Source organism: Camelus ferus, chromosome 27 (genome assembly GCF_009834535.1).
Source record: "Camelus ferus isolate YT-003-E chromosome 27, BCGSAC_Cfer_1.0, whole genome shotgun sequence".
Lineage (NCBI taxonomy): Eukaryota > Metazoa > Chordata > Mammalia > Artiodactyla > Camelidae > Camelus > Camelus ferus.
Window position 1 is genome coordinate 16094760 of NC_045722.1, and position 13854 is coordinate 16108613.

Sequence of the window (13854 nt, forward strand, 5' to 3'; positions counted from 1 at the left end):
GTGGTATATTTAGAATAAAGGTTTGTCCTTGGTTTTTTAAATAAATTTGTCGACTTAGAGTTAGGATTCAGATTCTCCTGTTCTCGTTAATTTGTGAGACTTGGCAAGTCTGAAAATGATGCGACTGTTTTGTTTTTAATAATAAAACTTGCCTCCCAAAGGCTTGGGAGGTTTAATAAAAATATCTGAATGTAACAAGGGCCCCGCCACGGTGACAAAGCTCAAGAAGGTCATTACTTTCTTTACAAAGGAGCCCTTGTAGTTTCCTCAAGCTGGTAGGGATTTTAACGTTTATGCTGTGATCAAAACTGCGTTGCTGTTAAGTGACAGACTAGAAACAGTATGATGCGATCAGGAGGGGAAGAGGAGGGGGAAATGCTCAAGGTTTTCGTTTTAAGGCATAAATGCCAATTTTTTTTTTTTACCCAAAGATTTGAGAAAATTTCCCTGCAGCCACTCCTTTTTACATACTTGCCTTCAGAGGTTTCACTTCAGACTTGTCCATCGTTTGGCAAAAAAGGGCTGGACGAAGTTTCCAAAGAATCCTTTTTCCTGAAGGATTAGAATCTTCCCTCCCCTGAGCCTGGGAAAAGAATGCAACTTCCTTCGTAGCATTTTCTCAAAAGGAGCCTGCCTCATCGTGTCCTTATACTCTGCAGTAATTACCCACTTCTCTGTCTCCTTTTGTACATACGATTCAGATAGATACTTGGGCAACTTTTTCTGCAAATCCTCATGACATACAGAAGCACGAGAATTAGCATCCTCAAGCCTTAAGTTGTTTGCCTTCAGAATTTCATTAGCACTAATTTCCTATTAAAAGGAGAAAGTGTATTTTAAATTTTTATATCTTATTATAGCAAATTTGGTATTTTTTAAAGATGGAAAAGTAGTAAAAAGAAAATTAAAAGAACCACTACTCCAGTAATTCAGAGATACTTTTCTTTGTAGGCATAGTTTGAAGTTTGGGGAGATTATATTTGTACAATTCTTCTTCACTTCTTCACTTGACTTTTAAAAAAATGTAGTGTTTCAGTTCATGTTACTGAAATTCTGCTCAACACAAAATAAATATATAGAAGAATACAAGGAAAATAATTACTCAGAATGCCACTACCATGGAATAACCACTATTAAACAAATTGTCTGTAGTTGTCTTAAAAATAACACGATACCTAGTTTTGTAACCTACATTTTGCATTTAGCCACGTATAATGTACATTCACTAAGGTCCAGTGAGAATCCCCATGATTTTTAGAGCCTGTGTCATATTCTGTCAAATGAATCTAATGTCTGACCTCTGGCCATTCTCTTACTATTGGACACAAAATCTGTTTGCCATTTTTTGCTCTTATAAATAATGTTGGCATGAATACTTCTGTACAAAAAGCTTTTTACCTATTTCTGTAAAATATCGTTTACAATGTATGTGAACTTCTTAAGGTTCATTGATACATATGTGACTCCGCAGACTGTTGAGTTCATGGTGTTCCATCTGGAGCTCAGATTACTGTGCATCAGCACTCCAACTGAGGTCAGCTCCCACCTCTTCTACTTTGACTACCTTCACACCTCTAAATTTACTTACTATGTCATATATTCTTTGTATATTATTTTTGATATGGCCTTGTGTCTGATAACTACCAGGCATGTATGTTTAACTTCCAGTTAAATATTTTAAAGGAATCCTTTCACTGTCAACCTATGAACAATCCTGAAAACTTTTTTCCTTTTAACAATTTCATTTCTATGTGTAGATGAGATACAAAAGAAACTCATTACCAGAGTTTTCTTTCCATTGTGCAGCAAGTATAAAACCTTTGTAGTTCTCAAAAATTATCTAATATAAATGAACTTTGGGCATGGGAGTTGTTGTTTTTTAGGGTAAAGTCCTCTAAACATCATTTACCATCATTTTACTAGCTATTTTCAATTGTTTTATTGTGGACATGCTGCCAAAGCTTTATCCACAGGGCCAGGAAAGACTGCTGTGTTCAAAACAAGGTGACCAATTAATTCTAAGGTTTCTCCTCTATATTAGTGCAATGCTTGCATACTCCTTACCAGGAAACTGTTCCGTAGTCTGTTCTTCCAGAATTAAACTCTGTTTGCCACAATTGTTCCTTTGCTCTCTAGAAATGATTTAGAAAACACAGAGAGGTAAAGTTGAATAAAACAAATACATGAATAATGGGAAAGTATCAATCAGCAGCCATTACATGATCATCTTAAAACCACTTCAGCGAATGTGACCTTCTTTCCTGGGGCAACATCAGTTCTGATCACCACCTATACTTTTAGCAACCCTAGATTCTCTTTAAATGAAGTCCTTCTAATTACTATATCGAAATAACATATATTTCACTAAGATGGAGAACATCATTTAAGAATATTTATTCAAAAGGATTTGGGGGGTTAAGAGCTACCATATATGGCAATCATTCTTATTCTCTAACAGTCTTCCTTTTAGCGACAGTGCAGAGGCTTATCTCTGGAAATATAGCGTTTGAGGCCAGTTACTAAGTCGTCTGATTCTACAGATGCACAGCAATAAATAACGCGAAAATTTTTTTAGCTACATCAGCACTGTGCATCTGAGATTAAAGTCTATTATCAGAGATTCATTCACTGTGATCCTTTCCAAACAGCTCTAGATTTGTTTGTTTTACCATTTAGATTTCATAGCTGATACCCAAGGCAGTAAATGGATGAATATTTTTCATTTGAGTTCTTTTAAGGGGCATTGACTTTGAATAGCTTTTGGAAGCTATAACTCTTGGAAACTGTTTCCTAGGAGCTGAAGTTTAAAAATCTACTGCTATAAATGAAGACGGGGGGTGGGGGTGGGGGGCGGATAGTGAAGAGAAAATATTTTTTATTTCCAGAGCCTTTGAAAACCTCAAGATTCCACTCTCAAAAAGGAAAGAAAAAGTCCTTGTAAATTTGCCCCTTAACTCAGTCCTGCCAGAAATCAGAGGGAATTGAAGCTGTCTTCTGTCCTAGACTCTAGGCCCAGAGTCTTGGCTGCTCTGTTGGCAAGTTGTGGGCACATTCCAACAAGGTCAGGGCTCTCTAGGCCTAAGCATTTATTCCTTCCCAGTTTCTACCTCCTTCCTACTCCCTGAGTTGCCCTGTGTTTTAAATATAACTTAAATCCCATTATATGTAACTGTCCACATGACTGGTTTCCCTGTAAAACCCAGAGCATCTAAAAGGGTGGATATTGTATTCATTTTTATGTTCCAAGGATCCGGGACAAGATGATACACACACACTTTTATTTTTCTGAAGAATGAGTTGAAAGGTCTTCTATAACCATCTCTCCCACCACTGCCCTAATCCTATTCTGATTGCCCGAGGGGAATTTGAGCTCTGTCCAGCCTCACCTTTAAAATCTGGCCCACCCTTTATTATCAGACATTCCTAGCAAACCCTCTTGTAGCTTCTGCTACACCTGACTTTTCACTGTTTTTTGTAGTTGTTGTTGGTTTGCCCTGTTCTGTTTTTCGTTGTTTTTTTTTTAAATAGCGATAATGTCTTCATACTCTTTACCTTTAAACATGCAATTTGCTCCACTGATGTTCTGTCCTACTTCACCAGCTCAGTTTCCTTCATTTAAAATCACTTCCTCTTTGAAGCCTTCCTGTTTTCCTCCTGCCTCAGTCAGATAAACTTGATGTTGCCATGGGTCTCTGCTCAGACTTGTGATCACTGGTATTCACTGCAGTTATTTTACATGGTAGTCCACCTGCCAAAAATAAGGACTTTTCAAAGACAGGGATTTTTACCTTGTTTATCTTACTCCTCCCAGAATTTATGCCTGGCACACGGCAGGCACTTAATCAATATTGTTTGTTGGATGAATGAACAAGGCAATAGTAAATGCTAATGATAATTTGAAGAGCTGTGAATGATGGACCTCTGTGACTTATTTGGGAAAATATACTTGTATGCTGTGTGTTGTAGTCACATCTCAGCCTGGCATCTTGAAGTGGAACCCTTTGGTGGCGTATAGCACTCTAATGCAGGTGGAGAAGTCTAATTACATCTGCCCTCTTTAATGCCCTTAAATAGGATTGCTAGATTTAACAGATAAATATACAAGCTGCCCAGTTAAATTTAAATTTCTGATAAACAACAAATAATATTTTAATTATGTCCCCAATATTACTTATATTAAAAAGATTATTAATTGTTCATCAGAAATTCAAGTTTGACTGGATGCCCTCCTGTATTTTATCTGGCAGCCCTACCTCAAAGGCCGAATTCCCAAACCCTGCCTTGCTGCATTCAAACGCAGTAATTCCCCTTAGAAAATGCCATGAACCATGCAATCTTACCATCTTTATTAAATAAATAAGCAACCAAAATCTACTAACTCTGCTTCTAAAGTTTCTTACACATGTTTAAACACTTGCCTTCTGCTAAAACTCTTTCATTATATTTTAACTATCAGAGTTAGATTCTAATTTATACAAATTTAGCCTCAGCCACTTAACAGTAGAATTGGATCTGAGAAGGAAAATCCAGATCTACATCTGAAGTCGCTATACTTTTTTCCATTTTTATTCTGCAGTAAATTTAAAGTAACAGGAGATTATCGCTACAGGGACTCTTGGCCATTAGAAACCCCGCAGAGCTGTTTGGGCTGTAAAATGCCGCTTCCCTGCAGAGGGAAGGTGGTAGCCTCCCTACGCAGCGCTGGCACCTGCAACTGGCCATTTCAGGAGCCATTAAGCATTATTTCACAACAAGACTATTTTAAAAGTTAGAAACATCATCTTAATCCAATATGGGGCATTTTCCAATTTCAGTTTCTTGGCACTGATAAACGCTCTTGTGGGGGGGAAGAAAAATTCAGGCACCAAGTGCAGCTGCACATATTTTTGTTTCCAAGGCACAAGTCCCTTTACATTAAATCACATTCCCCTGAAGCTTCAAAGTGGATGACAGCTGTACACCACACACCTTTTTGTTACATGCAATTCATTTTCCCATTGTGTAAAGTAAGATAATGAGACGTGTCTCCCTTCCTTAACATCCAAAGTTGAAAATTACAGGCTAAGCACTGTCCTAGGTGTCTAAACTCATGCAGAACAGTTGCTCAGTACTTAAATGTCACAGCTTTGCGTTCTGAGAAATAGGAAACGTCCCTCAAAAATTGCTAAGAAGTGGCGATCAGAATGAGAGTTTACATTAGGGATAAAACGGGACGTTTTAAAAGGAGAGTGGGGTGAAAATGTGTCTTTAATATGGCCGAGAAGCATCGGGGGAAATGGCTCAGTCGAGTGTGGAAAATCAATTTCCCAGGACCAGGGTAAGCCTGGAACATCACCTCCACGACTGGTGACAATCCATTCTGACTCCCACAATAATGTCCGCAATCAGAACAGGGGGTGATGGGGATGCCTGATAGCGGTTTATTACAGGGAAGACAACTACCTCCGAACAAACCGTCAGAGGAGGAACAGAGCGAAGGGCAATTTTTTCATCTTTTGAAACGAACTGAAGAGATTTAATGTGTTAAGAGCTTTACCTTGGGAAGACCAGTATTTCTTTCTCATCCCGTTGTTTCCAGGATGGCTTCTAGTAAACATAGCTTGGTAAGGGGAAATCTCAGAGCCAGAAAGAATGTATCTTTGATGTTTACGTTATAAAACCCAGGAGAATTGTTATTTATCTGTTCTTTCAGAAAAGTAAGACAGCAATAAACTACCGCTAACTTGTAAATCATAAAAGCTTCTAACTTGGAGAAAAGTTCTTTGATGACTAAGAAGAAGGGGGGAAAATCTCATTGATTATTTTTTCTTTTGTAAAAACTTATCTATAGAGGATAAATTTTCTGATGCATGCTAAACCCACCCTGTTTTACACACGTTTATCCTGGTTTTTGTCATTTTCAGTATAATTTGTCAACCCGTCTGTCAAAAATGAGTTTTCTTTGCTTCAGAGCCCAATCATTTTTAAACCTGTTGCACAGTCAATGTGACTTTATTCGTGAAGTTATTCCTTGCGTCCAGTTCCTGTGTGTTCAGTATCTCTTCCTGCCCCAGAGTCGATATTTCAGATTTTCGGTTTTCTGTTCTTAACTTGATTAGGAGGAAGGGTATTCATTCCGACATTATTTGCCTGTTTATAGACTAGTCCTGCCTCTGAAATTGCTAACTGAATTTTACTTCCTCTAGGAAATTTTAGCTTACAAGTGCGACTGGAGCCGGTGCTTAGGATAGGAACTGCCCAGGTTCCTTTAAGAGGAGCGCCAGTAATTTTCCACCGCTCTGCCAGCTCCGCCCACACTGCCTGCCGGGCACGGCGGACTGCGGCTGCGCGGAGCGCGCCTCCCGTTGCCTGGATACCACCTCCTCCACCCGCATCGCCCTTTTGTTTCCAAGATGGCCTCCAGGACGTGTCCTATACGCCAGGAACAAAGCCAGTTGAGCTTAGCAGAAAGCAAGAATCATATGGTTGGCTTAAGAGTGTTCCATGTCAATATTTAGTTACTTTTATAAGGTTGCAAAAATCCTTTTAGGTTGTCTGGATAGGAGAAAGATCAGGGAGTGCCTTACAGCCTGTAAGCCTTGGTCTCAGCCTTTCTGCTGCAGGGCTTTTGGCTTCTTAGTTGGTGATACATTTCTTTCTTTTGGTAAGAAGTCTGGTTTTTCCTGTTAAACTAGCTCAGGAAGAAGTCTTCTTACCTTTAAACTGGAATATGACGCTTAACCATAAAGACCGTATAATTATGTGGAGCTCAATTAGGGTAATAGCCCGTGGCCGTGTCCCCTCCCCCTTTAAAACTACCTGTGGATTTTTCTGTTTTTCTTTTTCGTAAGAAGTTAGTTTATGCCCCAATTCATGGCACCATTGTAATTATTACAAGAATGTAAATTCCTCTGGGGATTAAGTAACTATGTTTTATCCATCTTTGTATCCCAGAAGTGTTTATGCATATTTACAAATTATCAAACAATGTTGCTGAATAATTCTGATTAACTATTGAGGATTTATACTCTGCAAAGCACTGTGCTATGAAAGAGGTACCACCACTTTTATCTGTGGTTTACAGATAAACCAAGGCGCTAGGAGGTTAAGTGCCTGAAACACCACAGCTAGTAAATGGTGGAACGGAGTTTCAAACCCAGACAGTCTGAGGAGAGTCTGTGTTAGCCTGCCATTGTGCCGTAGAGCTGTCTGTGAATACTGCAGAGAGTACTTGATGTCTTCTAACTGCGGCACTTTCAGGGAGAGTGTGAAAGTCTCTTTCCCTGAAAAATATTCTGCCTTGCCATGAATAGACGTTTCACATTTGTATGAGTCAGGGCACTTAGATGCTTACCATATCCTGAGCTGAAAGACCCAAACCCGGCCAACCTTGGTGGCAGATGTTGGGGGAATATAATTAAAAACAAAATCTCCTGCCAACCCCCAAAAACTCTCCCCGAAAGTAGACGAGAAAGAAAACCATTTTATTATTGAATAAACATTAAACCAAAATAAGATGTTCATCACAGGCAATCCACCGAAAGATTGCAAAAACAGAAATTTCACTTATACGTAGCTAAGGGGATATACCCTATTACTACCTGTTCTCCCGATCAACACTAGCTAGTCCTTAGGTAGGAGGACTTGACAGCACCATTTGTCACATACAGTTCATCCTAAATTCACCTTGGTAATTTAGTAGCTGCTATCTGTGTCAGCTAATTAGTTGATCCAAAGGAAAAATCACCTTATATTTTTTTACCACAGGAGGCAGGTTTGCTAGTTGGAAATAGGCACCAACTGAAGTTAGACTCCTACTCTCCCACGGAGTGTAATCTTTCCACAGAGAAGAAATAGGGACATTATCTTCCTTGGGGATTGCATTTCAAAGAGATGGCTCCCAGGTCATTGAGAAAGACATCCCTGGGTTGTAAAGCTGGCAAATGGCTTCTTTAGCGTTTAAAAAGGTTTGCATAATTCTCAAAGGGGCAGAGAAAGAATTTACAATCACAAAATTTCTAATGTAAATGCTGAAGAAACAGGGTTGAGGCAAGGGGAGTCTCTCCTTTTCAGTACTAGGGAGACTTATTTATTTACTTACTTATTTAGATTTATATTTACCCTGACACAGGATACAGAGACAACTCAGGCCACTTCTTCCAATCAAAGAATCAGCTTGCATTCAAATGTGCACCTCACTGGCCCATCCCCTTCACAGACATAATAATGAGTTAAATATCAGGAAGCGGGAAGTGTATTACCAAATATGGAGGATTGAGTTTTGTATTCTGTTTTTTGTTTGTTTGTTTTTGTTTTTGAGTTTTCTATTCTGATTCAAATTTCTACTTCCTGGCTTCTTTGAAATGACAGCTAATTCCTAGCAGATGCTGAGTGAATTTGTGTGCTGCACCAGCTGTGAGAATGTGTCCAAGAACTGCCAAACGGACAACTGGCTTTCACGTTCCTTTGAGTTCAGGCTTCAGTCTTTGGTCCTCCTGGAGATGCCTGACTGGGAGGACCTCTTCCCTCCACTGACCCCCTGAGTCTCAAACACCGATGTTAGCTTCTTAGCTCAAGGCTCTGGCTGCTTGTGGCCTCTGCACCTTCGCATGTGCTGACACCTCAGCCTGTACCACCTTCCTCCACCATGTCTGCTTGTTTGACTCAACTAGCAAGACAGCTTAGCTAGACCCTCTTTCTGGAATTCTTCCCTGACCCTCTTCCCTATTCACTCACCTTCCTCTGATTGGGTCTCCCCTGGGCTGCCAGACCGCTTGGTACCTAGGTGTGTGTACTCATGTATGATGGACTAGGCCATAAACTTCGAGAGAGCAAAGCTGTTGCTGTTATTGTTTTTAAATCCCTGTATTCCCAGCACCTCATAGCAGGGTGCCTAATGAGTAGGTCTGAGATCTCATACTGGTGACTGACAGGCCTAATCCAGCCCACCAAACTATTATGTTTGGCTGTTTCTCAATTTTTTGTTTTTAAATTTCAGGTCACATTTTAAATCCAGATTCGTGTACAAATCATGGTATTTGACTTCTATTAAAGAATCAGATATGGCCACCCTGGGCCTGCTTCCACAGGGCAGCAGGTGCCTGATGCAGAGATGGGCTACGTTAGATGGCACACGGGCTCGTCACTTTTCTGCAGGCTTTGCCACTCCCTGTTGCTTCCTCATGAGGCCCAGTATGATGTGTCATTTATTCTGAGTGTGCACTGGTACTTTCCTGGAGGAAACTCTCTCTCAGCACCAAAAGAGAACAAGACTAAAGTGTCTTTCCAGAATAATGGGAGAGAGCCCATTTCTTGGTGGGATGAAGAGTTGCCTCTGTGTTTATTAGGCACCTGCTTTGCTTATTTATGTTATCTTGTTGGCCCCTGTAGATATTTGAGGTTTTGACCCTTAGGATAGATACTCAAAATCAGTTGGAGGAAAGGAGGAAAGAAGGAAGAAAAGAAACGTTCAGCAAATGGTTAAGATTCTAAACTTTTAAATCCAGCTGCTTCGACTTCCCAGTTTACCACCTTTAGCCCATCCTTCAATTTCATCCTGAACATCTTTTCTGCCATTTGCTGTGTTTTGGTTGGGTGTGCATGTGGTGCTCAGTTCCTATGGCAACTACCTTATCAAAAACCAGTGAGATAAGTTTATATATATGCCCTTTGTCCTTAATGATGCAATAGGCATAGAATGCACAGAACAAAAAAATTTCACTTTATGTGGGTGATTATATATGTGTATATATATATATCATTTTATATATATAATCTTATATATGATAGACAATGTTTGATGAATAGAACTGAGAGCTATTTTGTAAAACTTGCAAACAAGAGGAAATGGTTAGTCCTGTTGCATATCAAAATGAGCATCTAAATAAATACTATCTTTGAAAAGATACATGCACCCCAATGTTCACAGCAGCATTATTTACAATAGCCAAGATATGGAAGCAACGTAAGTGTTCATCAACAGATGGAGAAAAAAGATGTATGTACACACACACACACACACACACACAATGGAATATTACTGAGCTATAAAAAAGAATGAAAATTTGCCATTTGCAAGAACATGGATAGACTTGGAGGGTATTACACTTAGTGAAATAAATCAGACAGAAGAAGACAGATACTGTATGATATCACTTATAGGTGGAATCTAAAAAAATAAAACCAGTGAATATAACAAAAAAGAAACAGATTTACAGATATAGAAAACTAATGGTTACCAGTGGGGAGAGGGAAGAGGGGAGGGACCAGATAGGGATGGGGGATTAAGAGGTACATACCACTATGTATAAAATAAGTAAAATAAGTAAGCTACAAGAATATGTTGTACAACATAGGGAATATAGCCAATATCTTGTAATAACTATAAATGGAGTATAACCTTTAAAAATTGTAAATCACTATCTTGTACACATGAAATTCATACAATATTATAAATAAAAATAAAATAAATACTGTCTTTTCTCCTCCAACGCCAGTGAGATGAGAGGTATGGAGCATGTACAGAGTAGAAGGGTATTCTTGTTTTGTCTCACGTAAAACATACCAAGATAACTTTGACACAACATTGTAAAATGACTGTAACTCAATAAAAAAAAGTGTTAAAAAATAATAAAATAAAAAATAAAAAAAATTAAAAAACATACCAAGATAACAAATCCATATTTAAGAAGTTAGAAATGCTTTTCATTCCAGGGATTCATTTACTAGAGATTTTATTTTCCAGGAAAGATGTAAAATTATTATTTCTATCTAAATTCTCATAGCTTAGAGTTACATTATTTGAACCAGAATCTCATCCGGTTTAATGGAATAGAGTATCTTTCTGAACACCTGGAGTGTTTGCCGTCCTGTAATGGCATTAGTGAGTATGGAAAGACCATATGAAGTCAAGACAAAATGTTCCTTTCCGTTCTAAACCTGCTGTGAATCATGATATATAATTCAAGTCATCTGTCCCCTTCTCCTTGCCAGGCATTTTAAAGTCATTGAATTATTGTTTTGCTTGGCCCTATTAGACATTTCCAAATGTGGAGAATTATTAGGGCAGTGGTTGGGGGTGGGATCAGTTAGGACAAGCCTCACCGTCGATTCTGACATACCTGGTCCTTAAGAACCCCCACTTTTCCTGTTAGGTCCACTTACAAACAAGTCAAGGGTATACAATACGGTTCTCAAGGGAAAGAGTGCATCAGATCATTTTACATCTATTAAACTCATGGCGAACGAGGTCTGTGCATGGGGGAAAAAAACTAATCAGCTATGCAAATTGTGTTTACTTTGGAGTTGAGAAAAATGGAATGAACCCACCATCCACGAGAAAGGAACTAAGGCAAATTTGGAGTCCTGAAACTTGAGTTTTTATTAAAAGACTCAGTAAGGATGGAGAAGGTGGCTGTACAAACGAGAAAATAGAAGTAACTCTGCTTTCTCCAAGCTTAGAAGCTTCCCAGAAATCTACATTCCAGTCTGCCAGAAGAACCAAACCACACAGCACGTAGTAGGCTTGTGTCTGTTCTGCTGTCTGAAGTCGCCGTCCTCCAGATATTTCAACAGCTATGCCTGATTATACTGTTGGTACAGGGACCATAAAATCTTTGGTAGCTAAGGAAGCTCGTTGGTAAATAGATTAATTGTATATGATATAAAACAGGCTCAGAGAACTACACTTTTTTTTTAGGGGGAGGTAATTAGATTTATTTATTTACTTGTTAATGGAGGTATTAGGGATTGAACCCAGGACCTTGTGCATAGCACCCCCTCTACCACTGAGCTGTACCTTCCCCCGCAGAGAACCACCCATTTAGCTGTGGTTCAGTGTGAGAAAAGGAAGCCTTGATTATTGCCATTTCTTGAAGCATGCTGCATTAGTTGTGTCCTGCCTGCAAAAATGGAGAAATACTTAATCTTTGCAGGTTTTCATTAGCTTCAAAAAGAGTAATGCAAATATTTTGATACCTGACTTTAAGGATATTAGCAATCAAAGAAAGATGCTCAATTTGCTAAATTACAGCAATTATAGGTTTGAAAGAGAGGAAAATATTTTTTGTTATTTTGATTCTTTCTAATTCAGAATCAACATGAATTTCCACCCGCGGGATAGAGTGGCCCCATATATCACCAGAAACCAGCCAAAGCCAAATCGGTCTCCTATTACTGCAGAAATTTAAAGGATACATGAACTAATTGATAACAATGAAAACAAAGGCATCTACTGCTGCTTTATTAACACCCCCTTTCATCTCCGCATCCCATGCGTCTCCTCTCTTCTGCAGTATCAACTGTCATCAGCCTTATTCCAAGTCAAAATAACTCGAAATCTATTCAGGGCTGTTACTTAATTTGATGAGGAAAACCCTCCTGCTTGCCAGCCTCCCAGACTGAGTTAGAACCCGGGTCCTGAATCTACACAGGACTTTTTCCTTTCCTTTCTATATCTCTCTCTCTCTCTCTCTTTTTTTTTTTTTTTTTTGACATTTTCCTTTTTTGAATATTTTCCTTCAAATACCTAAAAATATAATAAGTAGAAGAAAGAGTCCAAAGCAACAAGAGTTCAAAATGTGTTATCGACGACACACGTCTGGCCTTCCTCTCCAGCTTTTGGACTGAGATGTCTCATGAAAGGTACGAGATCCCACAGTCTAGGAAAAACCTCCAATCCAGTTTCCCAAGGAGAGTAAAACTCGCTGACAACGAGGAAGGGCACCATACACAAGGATGTGAGGTGGGGCACGATTATTAATATGCTGCTTTAGGACTAGGGGTGTGAGACTACGAGTCTTAAATTTAGCCACGGGAAATGATCGGTCAAAATTTCCATTTATACAAATCATGGATAACGTAAAATCTCATATTGTATCCAGCCAGGCCGCAGGGTTAGGCAGGTAAGAGGTCTAAACTAAGTTTGCTTCATTTTATAGGACCGTCACACATGCTGTAAATCAGAGGACCCCTGGCTTTAGGCCTCCTTTCTGTTTGTGGACAGTAAATTTAAATCCTTTGTCCCCGAAGACCAACTCAGAGCAGTAACCTTGGCTACCATCGCCGCCAATTCCCAGCTCTATACTCAGTTTTAGAAAGCTGGTTATGTGGAAAGGCAAAAAAAAACCAATTTTACTTTGCTTCGGTTATTGACACCAGAGAAGCCCTTCTCAGACCGTTCAGAGGGGAAACAATAAGTCATTCATGCCGCCAGCCCAGGTGGTGCATGAATTCCAGACAGGCTGATGAGTTAACCCCTGCAGGCCTCCTCTCCCAGCAGAGCCCGCAGCCGCCTGTCCTGGGCTCCCTGCAGCCTCCCAGGGAGGAGGGGAGCAGGGCGGTGCAGGGGGTAGCCTGTGCTGGGCAGGAAGGCCAAGCCGGTAACCAAGACACTACCTCCGCAGAGTCAGTCCCATGGGGCCTCTGAGCTGTTTGTCACCCTGTGATTGGCTCCAGGAGAGGGGTGGAGAAATGAAAACACTCTGCCCAGGATATATTTAGTTGAAGTGCAGCTGGGGAAACGCTTAAACAAGGGAGCTTTTGTCCTCACGCTGCAGTGTTTTTCTTAACTCCCCAAGAGTGAAAAACTTAAGCCCCGTACTGATTTTTCTCCCCATTCTAGTTTCCCTTCTTTGGGGGAAGTTCTTCTGAAAGTTAAGAATCATCCAGGGTTTGTTGTCTAAGAGGAAATGGGGCAACTTATTTCAAGCTGACATCCTTGCTGGAAGACAGGGTTAAAGAGAACAATTAAAATGCAGATAATTTCTGAACATATGGTACCCGTTTTACATTCTTGCCATGAATTCTCTGCCGGTTCCAACTGGAAGTTAGGTATTTTTTTCAAACGTCTTTACTTGGTCGAATTTATGGAGTTAA

The 13854-nt window shown here is 39.7% G+C and overlaps 1 long non-coding RNA gene across 1 annotated transcript; it reads right to left on the reverse strand.

The window, feature by feature from the left end:
- Positions 1–2011: 2011 nt before the first annotated feature.
- On the reverse strand, positions 2012–5586 carry LOC116660148. The gene is made up of 3 exons (XR_004315516.1): positions 5537–5586; positions 3553–3748; positions 2012–2132 (listed from the first exon to the last, which is right to left on the reverse strand). It is a non-coding gene; the product is annotated as an uncharacterized LOC116660148 (long non-coding RNA).
- Between the last annotated feature and the right edge of the window lie 8268 nt (positions 5587–13854).